This window comes from Corvus brachyrhynchos, unplaced genomic scaffold (assembly GCF_000691975.1).
Source record: "Corvus brachyrhynchos isolate BGI_N302 unplaced genomic scaffold, ASM69197v1 scaffold202, whole genome shotgun sequence".
Taxonomy (NCBI): domain Eukaryota; kingdom Metazoa; phylum Chordata; class Aves; order Passeriformes; family Corvidae; genus Corvus; species Corvus brachyrhynchos.
The window spans coordinates 1,964,086-1,976,338 of NW_008238132.1; positions in this window are offsets into that span (position 1 = coordinate 1,964,086).

A 12,253-nucleotide genomic window follows, 5' to 3' on the forward strand; every position below is an offset into this window, starting at 1 on the left:
ATCCAGACAATTAGCAGATTTCCCTGCTCTCTGACCCCTGTGCTTGCTATCTATGCTCTGAGAAATGCATGTGAGTGATCTGTTTGCTATGTTTTGGCCAGGTTCAGTTGCCAGGCAGTGCGAGTGACCAGAGACACCATGTTCACTGTCCTGATAATAATTTTGTTCCTCTGGCTAATACTGCTGCTCACATCTGTATGGAGTTCAGAGGGAGAGAGATCTTTACACTTAAATGAAACTGGAAACCTTTAAGAAATATTGAGGGGCTTTTTGGTTTTGCTCATTCTGCTTTATTGACTTTCAGCACCCATTCATTCTATTTCAGAAACACCACAAAATAATAATTTCAAAATTGTATGTGCAAAAGCCTCTGCCTTGTCTTTTTCCCATTCTATAATCCATGCAAACATCGAGATAAAGAGTGGAAGACTACAGTGAAATAAAAAGTAATTTATTTATTCTAGTCAAGCCCTCTAAAAGCAGTATGGAACAACAGCTGCGCAGGCTAGGAAAATCCAAGGACTGTCGTGACATTTTGCAGACAGTCTTTTGGCATTCCACAGCTGTATGGGAGAATACATCTATTTTGACCTCCATAGAGAAATTCTTTATAAAGCATTTTATTGTGACTTTATGCAAGAAAGGAAAACCTGTCTGTTAGAAAGAATGTATACTACCACAGACAAAAGACCCTGCAAAAACTGAAGCTAGTTCTTCTCTGTCTGCAAAAACCAAATTCTCAACACATTTTTTCTTGTTCACTCAGTAAATAAATTCATTAAGATCTGTAATTTATCAGAAAAGCAGAAACAATAAATTTTTATTTTTTTCAAGAGCAGCCTGGGATAACACTGTTATTTTTAAAAATGAAAGAACAAGCAGAATTTTAACAAAATCTTGAAGGAGCTGACCTTAGATATTTCATATAGCAGAGAATGAGCAGGAAGGGAAGAGATGGAAGCCAGACCTAATATGGCAAAATATTTTGTAACATTCATACACACAAACACAAAAGGAAGTTAAGGTTTTCTTGGGGACTTTTAAATTCCTCCTGGGTACTTCTCAGTATGATTAAAGAAATCTAAGGGCTGAAGAAATTTTTGCAATGGCATGGTCAGGATTTAGCCTATAAAATAGAGCAAAAATCCCTTGTACTAATTGCTCCTTAACCCATTGTTTTGTGAGTCTGGGAGGCTTCCCAGAAATATTTTGTTAAAACCCCTAAGTGAAACTTAACTTTTCCTGAAAAGGAACTAAGTTCCTAACTACTAAGACAAAGATGTTATATGTATATATATATATATATATACTTTTTTTTTTTTTTCCAAATTGCAAACTCTTGTGTTATCTTGCCTTATTTCCTGATTTTCTGATGTGGATGTTAAACAGAAGTGCTGGACAAGCCTATTTCTGGATGCTGTCAGGAAGGCAACCTGACTATCTGTTATGACCCATCCCTGTAAGATGAGGGCAACTCAGGTTCTTGTTAATAGATCCCTTCGGGCAGATTACAGTGAAATAAAACTGAGTGATCAGTGTTCGTGAATCTGCATATGTAGGGTTTATTTTAGAACAGTTTATTTGGAATGGAAAGAAGAGGTTGATTTGCCATGGTCATCCTCTGGTGCTCATACCCTCTACACCTGGGCCATAACCTTACATACCACCAGCAAAGCACCCTCTGCTTTGCAAATGGCTGATTGCTTGAGTCATTAATCATTAACATTTCAGTCTCTCACACTCTCTCATTCACCTTCTGCTTTTCTAAGATCAGGTACACACAAACAAATAAAAATACAGATTCTGCATCTCACCACGTTTCTTAGTGCACAATATCAGACTTGGACTGCTGTGTCTCCCTCTGAAATGCTGATTTATATGAATAAGAGTCCCTTTTTCATAAATGGAAAAGGATGCCCTGCCCAGGAAGACCTTAGCCCATGGGAGAAAATTCATCTCTCCAGTGTGGTAAAACAAGGCTTAGAATATTTTTAGTCACTTGGACAAGTGACATACTACATCCTTGATCTATTCAGAAGGAATGCAAATGGTAACTAAATAGCATTATTATCAAACTATGGTTATTTCTCCACTGAGTGTGATTAATGCAAAGGTTTCTTGGTGGCTCTTTGAATATAACCTTTGTTGGTATATTTTTAATTTATTAAGAATTTTAGATCACAGAATGGATCAGGTTGGAAGGGACTGCAGTGGATCATCTGATGCCTCCATGCTCAAGCAGGTTCATCCCAGAGCACCTGGCACAGGATTGTGTCCATACCATTCTTAAGTCTCTCCTGTGAGGGAGATTCCACAACCTCTCTGGGCAAGCTGTTCCAGTGAATGGTCACTCACAGTAAGGAAGGTCTTCCTCATGTTTAGGTGGAACTTCTTGTGCATTTGTTTCTGCCCATTTCTGAAAATATATAATTTACTAGAAAAATATAAATATACATATATATTGTGTCAGTGCATTATACAAATATACATTATCTGTGGTAAATTTATGAATTTTAAAATACCTTATTGCATTTAAGAGATGGCTGAAATGCTTAACATCAACATGAAAATGTTTTCCCAATCTTTTACTTTGGTTTTTATTTTGTTTCAAATCAGTATAATTCTGAAGTTTTCTGTTAGGCTGATAGTACAGATCTGATCTATTCTGACATTCAAAAGCATTTAAATAATATCACCAAAGTTTTCTGACTGTTATTAAAAGCAGATTTCCAGATAGCAATTGATCCACTTATGCACCAGTTCAAAGCTATGGATACTTGTTTCTATCTCCCAAACTGAAGTTTTTAAACTGGTCTTACTCTAGAAAACTTCAAATGAATTCAAACTACAGTCTTTTAAATAGATTAATTAACCTCTCTACCCCATGCTGTACAGGTACAACTGTGAATACTAGTAAAGCATCCTATTGATTTTAAGATTTTTGCTTTGCATTATAAATCCCTTCACTGGCTTTTTCCACAGTATCTGGGAGAATTAGAAACACTGTGTTTCCCTCCCCAATGTTTGAATGCTGGCCTAGTAATGGCTCCTTTGATCTTTCTAAACCTACGTTGAGCTCTATATTATTCCCTCTCACTGAAGACTTTATTCCCCGCTATACTCTTGCTAGCCTTAAAATCAAGTCTAAAACATGACAGACTGCTGGCATTATTCAGCTCTGCTAGCCAGTGACTGTCACAGTATGATAATAACAGAAATTTATTTTTTTTAATGTGGCACCCAGAGGTTTGACATATTTATTATTTCTTTTGCATGACTTTTCCTGGTTTTATATATGTATATATGTATTTATTTATTTTGCAAAATTTTAAGGCACTAGGCACAGGTATGTTATGAAAGGTTTATCAGTTGTCAGAAACATTGATGTGACAGACAGGAAAAGAAAATATTTGTGAAACAAGACCGAAATTTTAGACTCTTCCTTGACAAGGACATGTAATTAAAGAGGACACATGTTACAAAAAACTAGGAAGGATAAGAAGTCACAAAGTTTAAATTTTTTTCATTATTTATTTATTTATGGTGGGGAAAGAACCAGAAAAAGCAAACAAACCCAAAAATAACTGTTCTTCTTATTCAGCAAGTAATTACATAAAACTTAGCTCAAAATAGACTATTTCTTTTCTTTAAAAGAGACATTAGAATATCATATGCACAGTCTTGTACAAGGAAAAGTGTCACAGTTTGTATCAGAAGATCAAAAGGACTATTCCAGGTGGCCTCAGAAAACCAGCTGTCTTTATATCCAAATAATATCTTCTACAAATTTTAATCCACAAAAGCAAACAGATGGAAGTTACTTTTAGTCATGGATAAGGACAAAACTTTTTATTTTGCTTTCCTCTTTTCCAAAGGTTTCCCTGTCCAATTTCTGTATTTTTCTGGATTCAATTTATGGTCTGATACAGACACACCAAAGCAAAGGCAAAGAAGATTTGGGAAGAGTCCTATTAGTCTTCCAGGCTAGCAATGTATCAACATTTCCTGATCCACTATTATACAATGATCACATCACATTTTCCTAGAAAAGAACAGTGTTTTGGGATTTGGTTGTTGGTTTTAGCATGCTGGTTGATTGTCTTTTGTTTGACTTGTCTCTGTGTTGGTTTTGTTTAATTTGGGGGGTTCTTGGCTTTTTATTTGGTTGGTTTGGTTTTAATTAATTTTCAACTCTGAATTTCAAATTAAGGATTTGAAGAAGCTTTAGCAATACTTTGTGGCTGGACAACGGATCTTTTTCCAATTAAAGTCTTTTCATGTAATACAGATTGAAGGTACACCCTCTTCATAGGACTAGACATGGAAATGGAATACTCCTACATGCAAGTGCAGATGCAAAATGTCTTTTTGCCATTCCTATTTATCTGCTTGAGGTATGATTATAGAAAAATCAGTTTTGATAAAATATAGATGGAAAAACAATTAAGTGAAAATTAAGATCAGGATATTTCCTGCTATGGTTATAATATAATATAGTATAATATAATAATAATGATTATCTGGAGATAAAAGAGTTCATGTACTCATGCAAATAAAATAGGTAGGATGATGCTTTCCTTTACTAATTAAAACCACACTTTTATAAATTGAACATACAGAGTATTCACAAAAACATTTTCTGAATAATAACAGTACAGACCTGGTATGTGAGTTCTACATCTTATCTGCAAGCAAAATTTTAAAAAGTATCAAAATGGATCAGTTCTAGGAAAATGTGAAAATTTAGTAGCAGTAATTGTTTTTTCCACTGTGTCACTGAAATGAAGTGGGCTAATATGTATATATAAAAAAGGACTAATATCAAAGTTAAGTCACAGCAGTATACACCCAGAAAATGTCTTTAGTCTTGTTTACTATGCATAGTCAAGAGGGGAAAAATAATTTTCAGAGCAACATTAGAAAAATAATGCTAAGAAAATCACATCACTATTTTATTATATAGAAAAAATATAAGATGGAGAAATCTCTCCACAAATGAAAAATACAACTAAGATTCCTAATGTCCATCTAGATACAATGCATCTGTGGATTTAAGTAACAGAATCACAATTTAGAGCCAGCAGAAGAGAGTACATGACTTTATTTCCTCAACTATAATTAATCAAGAATAAGTGCATTTGCACAAAGGACCAGAAACTTGTCATGAGAACTTCATGACATGCGGAGAATGATCTCAGTAAATTAAAGAAAATCATTTTTTGCCTGAGAGACAGAGAAGTAGACAGTAATATGTTTCATTGCTCTTTGGAAGATCCTTTCAAAGAGGATGAAGAATCTAAAGGTCATGTCATTGAAATAATGCATTCCAGGGTAACTAGTGTCATCTGTATAATACAGTAATCTCGCTGTTAAATTGGGTAAGGAGGGTTTTTCTCACTTTTTGAAGCTGACCTGCACATTAAAATGAATCCACCATCCACCTATCATCTTTTTTTTTTCAGTGTCAGTTGTAGCTGATGAAATGTAAAAACCTTGTATGGGATTTACCATGCGAGCTTCAAAACAATGCACATATATACTCTCTAACAATAGATAAATTATACCTGTTTTAAGGGGTTACAAGCTCTTACATTTTCAATAAAGAAAATGGAAAGAAGTACCTCTGTGGGCAGAAAACCATCCACAATGATATTCATCTCTCCTCACTGGCTGTGGAGGGAAGTGCTATCACTCAAAACCAGTTTTCCCTTTTTTTTTTTTTTTTAGGATTGAAACATACTGAAGAAGAAGAGAGTATCTGGTAGAGTGTTTGTGTGATACAAACCATTTCTCCATTCGGTATGTTAATTCTAGGTCTCTCCGGTTCTAAGGTGACTGAACCTGTGTCCATTAGGGTATCTTGAAAGCTGGACACTACTGTAAAAATAGGAATGAAAGAGTAGGTGAAAAGGTAAGAAGAAGGGAGAAAATTAAACTCCACATAAAAGGAGTTCTTTGTAGAAGACAAGTGCCTGTGCATGTATAGATTACTGAAGTTACACACCTGGGAGACTTTGACAGATCATCGGAGAAAACCTTCAGAACTTCTTCTGGGTTCCTACACTGTGGCACATCATGTAATTTGAAGAAACCCAGGCCATCAGATCATCTACACAGGGCAGGAAGACATGATAGGGAACTCATGAGGGTTTCATAACATCCTGGAACAACTGATCTTGGAACTTGGGTTTTACAATTACTATAACAGATTTTTAGACACCTCTTTTACATGAAGACTGACATGAAGTAAACACCTATAGCAGACCTCTACATTTAGACACCTGATCCAGTCATGTCTATTGGCATTATAAATATTTAAAATGTCTAAAATATCCAAGAAGAACCCAAAGATCATTCTTGAAAGACACAGATGTTTTATACATTTATTTGCCATATGTGTCAGACCAACTAAAATATTTAGGATACTCAAGAGTTTCTCAAAAGGCACAGTGGGCAGCTGAATGTAATTTCTTAATGTCAGGCTGAATACCCTCAACAAGTTTAATTACTTTGAGAATGAAACAGTGCTAGAAAGTAAGCAGCTTGAGTTGCTCTTGGAAGCTCAGGAGGAGGTTTAGGCTCCTAAGGCACTACTCCCTGGTATTCTGCTAAAAGAAAATGGAACAAGAGGATCAGTGCTGATAGCCTGTGTCTTGTTACTGTCCAGTCTCATTCGGAATTCAGTAAGCTATTTGGGTCAGTCTTCTACAGCAGTCAATTTCACAAATTAACTATATTTTGCTCAAAATATTTTCTATCCTGCACAGGTAAAAGAGTGTTATAGGCTGGAACAAAAGACTTTAGGTGGAAAGAAGCTGGTGTTTCACGAATGTCCTCTGACACTCCTGAATTTTCTGTATATTCATATTCAATTTCTGTATGAGTCTTTCTAGCAATAATACAGTCATATCAATGCTTAGTTATTTCCCAGTCACTTAATCCTCCTTCTGTTAAAAGACTTATACACTGGCTTATCTTAAGTCCCAACTTAAAGTTTAAAAAGTTAATCAACATAGAAAGACCCTCAGTTTACATTTTTTAAATTTTTATTTTAGATATTTGGAAGGATTTAAGGAATAGATTTCACATTGCATATCATTACTATACTATAAATTCAAACAACATTTAAGAAAAAATAATATTGTATAATTTCTCACTTTATTTTAAAAGTTGTGTTTTGCAGTACCATGCTTATTAAATAGAAACACTACTATCTTCCTTCTGTCGAGTGCTCTCTAATGGAGACTGTTATCCCCTACTTTGAAGTCCACAAAGGTTTGCAAATTCCACAGCAAGTGTTAAGTTAGCCTAAGAAACACTTTGGGAAAAAAAGAAAGAAGTCATAAAGTGGCATGAAATGAGATAAACAAAAAAAGGAGGGCATATTTTAAAAATGTTTGGAAAGTATTTCTTATTCTTTCTAGAGTAGAAAAGCCTACTGAAATAATATACCATAAAGTCTTCAAAAATATTCTGTTTACATTTTCCTTAGACTTGATGTGGTCAAGTCACTTGAAAACCTCTCCAGTGCTGAATAATGTTGTGTGTATGTAAAAGTTTCTGATTAGCAAAGAAATCTTTATTATGGAATAGCAAAATTTTATTTACAGCCAAATAGAAAAACAATAGTGAATTCTAGAAATTTGTGCAGATGCAGAGAGAAAGGCACAGCCACAAAAACACAGAGATAAGCTAAAAAAACTTACAAGAAGCAAAATGCAAATCTACTTACTAAGAAGCTTAAATAATGAAACCCAGATTTTTGTTACAATAGTTTAAAGAAAACTCAGAACTATGATTTTATAAATTTAAGCTGTATTTTGGATATAATTAACAGTGATTTTAAGAACCCATTAATAGATATATTAAAGTCTAACACTGTGCAACCGGCCTAGAGAGTCTGGGGTTCTTTTCTGATTGTTTCTCGTGTGTCTATAAGGTTCTAAAAAGCAGGTTTTTCTTTTTTAATGTGCTGGATAGAATTACCACACTCAAACAAGTTATATGCACTAATACCTTCATATGAGATAAAGAACAGGTATGTCCTTCTTCTGTCACTACGTACTTTAGTATTCATGCTTCTGTCAGTAAAATAAAGGAACAGATCAGAAATTAGAAAATGGCAAGTAGTAGGAGAGATGAGAAATTATGCAAACGCTGAAATTACTTTTAGTGACTATTACATAACACTATTAGTGACATTTCCACCCCCACTGTTAAGAAGTAGTAAAGATGTTTGGAACTTTTTAGTTCTCTTAAAGAATTCAAAATAAACTGAGTAAAAATTAGAGGACATTGGATGATAAATGCTGTCTGAATGAAATACATTCTGTGTCTAACCAGATTTCCAAGGGAAAATGTGTGGTAACTTGTCTAACGATTTTGGAAAAAAAACATGTTGAAAAGCTGCCTAGTACTACTATTTCAATTACTTGTGATATTAACGAGATGTCTCTAGAATTCTATGGTGTCAAATAAATGGTAAAAAGATACCAGTGACTGAATAATACAGAGATTTATTTTTGTTGTCAAAACAAAGAAGGAACAGAAGGAGAAGGAAAACAGAATCACAGATCTGTCAGGTTCAGCATCAATCATTTCCAAACCTTATCCATAATAAATATGCTTCTCAACACTGGTTTTGAAAAAGATTAAAAATTTCCCCAAAACATGAGTCCTGTGTTGCTGTAAGAAAGAATTGATAAAGAAACAAGTTATTACTTGATTGTGTTGATTTGTAGAATATATTTAACATTCTATTTCCAAAAGCTGTGAGAAAAGCAAACAAACAAAAAAAAAAAAGGAGTGAATTTCCAACTACATCATTACATATTGTCGTTTTGTGAGGAAAAAGTTGTTTGTGTTATTTAGCCAACTGTCAGTGCTATATTGCTATAATTTAAAAGTAACAAATGCTCTATAGTGTAAACCGGACACAATGTTCTCATCAGCCCCCAAGACAGCTGCATTTTCTACCCTTAGGTTTTTAGCGTCTGGAGAACACTGAAAAACTGCAACAATATTTATTCTTCTTTCTGTTAACAACCTCTGTCAGTTTCCAGTGGCACCAAATTTAAACTTTTTTCACAATATTTTGTTTTCAATATTGAAATATACAGATACGTATTTACAGATACATTTTAAGTCCTGTAAAACCTGATCAAGGTAAGAAGACATTCCAATTATATTAAGAGCTCTGTCTGCAGCAGCAGAATTGATACAAAATTCCAGCCAAAGTTCGACTTAGTGTTTCGTATGTCACCTCAGCATGAATAACTGGACAGCATAAATGTAAGTGTAAGCAGCTCAAAGACTACTTTTGTGGTGCTTATCCACAAAAGGGAGCAGCCTTAGTGATTTACAGCTGAAAAGCTATCAGCTTGTCTTGAGGTCTTTGGATTATTTGGTAAAGCTCATGTCATTTATAATATATGAAGTGATTTCATTACTTACTATGTGCAAAAAAAACCCCTATAAAAATGAATGTGTTATTCTATCTTTTTTTCTTTACTTGGGATATAGGTAGAACAGTATTTGTGAGCTTTATCTTGACAGACTTAAGAACCCAATGTAACAAAAGGGATAGGAGTTAGTACATGGAGATGTGTACTTGGTGGTATCTTACTCCTATAAATTATACAATAATTTTGGAGAATGAAATATTCATTTATGTTAATGATGATGAAATACATTACTATAGCCAAAATGACTGCCCCTCAAGAGATAAATTATGAACTTTTATAGAACTCAGATGCTGATATTTTAAAGAACTGATACTTACCATAATTTTAATATAATGCACTTAGCAAATAATCTTCCAGAGCCCTAAGGCTGTATATGAGCATCTTCATTTAACCCTAAACCCTGATGACTTCTCTGGGAAGTATGGAAGGTAGTACATATTGTAACATTAAATTATTGGGGTCTTTTTCTCTAACTAAAATTATCAGTGCTATATGGCAGATACATATTGTGTTATAAACACCACAGATCAATATTTAGATTTAAATATTAAATAAGAGATGGTAGGAAGTTAAGGCTTCATGAGTGGTACACAGTGCATGTCCACTTGGGACCTTCTTGAAATCATGGTAGGCATTTGGCATGTAGGCATTTGAATGATATTAAGATAAAAATAGTAGTTGCATAATCTCTATGCATTTTTAGATGCACTTACATTTTGAGTACATATTTCTCAAAGACTACACTGAATTTTTCTAACTCTGTTAAAATATGCAATTATGAAAAGAAAGGAACATATGGGGAGGATGTTATTAACAATGTAGACTAGACCCGAATGAAAGGTGGAATTGAGAAGGGGGAAGCAAACAACTGAAAAAGCAATCAATTTGCCTCACTTCTTACTAAGTACACAGAAAAATTATTATTGCTGCAGTAACCACATTCAACACCTAGTACTAAGATCAAGTGAGCATAGAAATTTCATGTTATTGGTTAAAATAGATGAGGGTTAGTAGAGAAATCCTTGTATTTTTATATTCTAGGGCATAAATGCTACTTTTACACATTAAAACTAGGAAGAAGCTAAGTAAATATTTTGGGCTAATAATCTAAATCTGTTAGTAATAGAAATTCATTAAGAAATGTCTTCATTTAGAAACTAGAACCTTAAAAATATTGAATTAAACTTTTATGTACATTGGTTCCAGTTTTCTATAAATATGTTATTAGTGGTGTAATACCACATATAAAATTCACAAGGTTTATTATTTGCTATGGGCTGTTAAATAAAGTGCTGCAAAACTTATTTAAACACACATTTACCTGATAGACTGCTGTAATGATCCATGGCAACATATATGCATCCCACACAGTGATCTTTTGAACAACTCTAATTCATCATGGGAAACAGAATGTGCAATTTTCTACTTCAGAAAGTAAAGACCATTAATATTTAAGAGAAAACACCCTTAATTTCTAGCATTCACTGTCTTAGAAGACTGTACTTAAAGACATCATCAAAGTTTTTGGTTTTGTTGATAACACATTAAAACCACCAAAATAAAACCTTTTGAAATGTTATTATTTATTTGCTATGAAGACTGTACTTGCTAATGTGTAATCTATGTAATGGATAGAAAGGATGAAAATTGAACTATTAAAACATGTCTGGATGCACATTCTGTTTATCCTCTATTTATCTTGATGTTGATAAGACCTGAGATGTCCATTAAGACATGAAGCTCTTCTGGACATTCCATATCATTATTGACTGTGTAAGTTACTTTACCCAGTATCTCCTTTCAGGGAGTTGTAGAGAGCAATTAGGTCTCCCCTGAGCCTCCTTTTCTCTGGGCCGAGCAACCCCAGCTCCCCCAGCTGCACCTCATAAGACTTTGTGCTCCAGACCCTTCACCCGCTTCACTGCTCTTCTCTGGACATGCCCCAGCACCTCAGTGTCCTTCCTGAACTGAGGGGATGAGAACTGGACACCAGACTCAAGGTGTGGCCTCACCAGGGCCAAATACAGGAGAAGAATCACTTCCCTGGTCCTGCTGGCCACACTATTGCTGATACAGGCCAGGCTGCCATTGGCCTTCTATGCCACCTGAGCACAGCTGGCTCATGTTCAGCCACTGTCAACACTATCAGCACCCTCAGGTCCTTTTCCACTGGGCAGCTTTCCAACCACTCTTACCTCATCCTGTAGGAAGGGGTATGGGGTTGTTGTGAAAAAAATTTAGGGCCTGACACTTGGTCTGGTTAAACCTCATATCACTGGTCTCAGCCCATGGGTCTAGCCTGTCCAGATCCCTCTGGAGAGCCTTCCTACACTCCAGCAGATCGACACTCCTACCCAACTTGGTGTGATCCATGATTTTGCTGAGGGCAGACTGGATCCCCTCATCCAGATCATCAATAACAATATTAAAACATCATTTATTTTAGAGGACTAAAATAAAATACCATCCTAAAAATGACTTAAAATTATTGTTATTCAGGCAGAACACTTCCTAGATGGCAGCGTCATAAAAAAAAAATTCTTTACCTTGAATAATTAAACACTCAATTTGCCCTTGAAAATCTCTGGAAGCACCTTTTTCCTTACTTTTCCTTTTCTTTCTTTTTTTTAAGTTTTTTTTTTCTTTTTCGCCTGCCATTTGTTTTAGGCAACTGCATCCTAAACAGTGGTGTTTCTGTGTGTTAATAGAAAAATAAATAGTTTTAGTAAGTGAAGAACACTGATTCCCATCATCACTCTCATTTCCATGTTCACAGCTATCTCCTCATA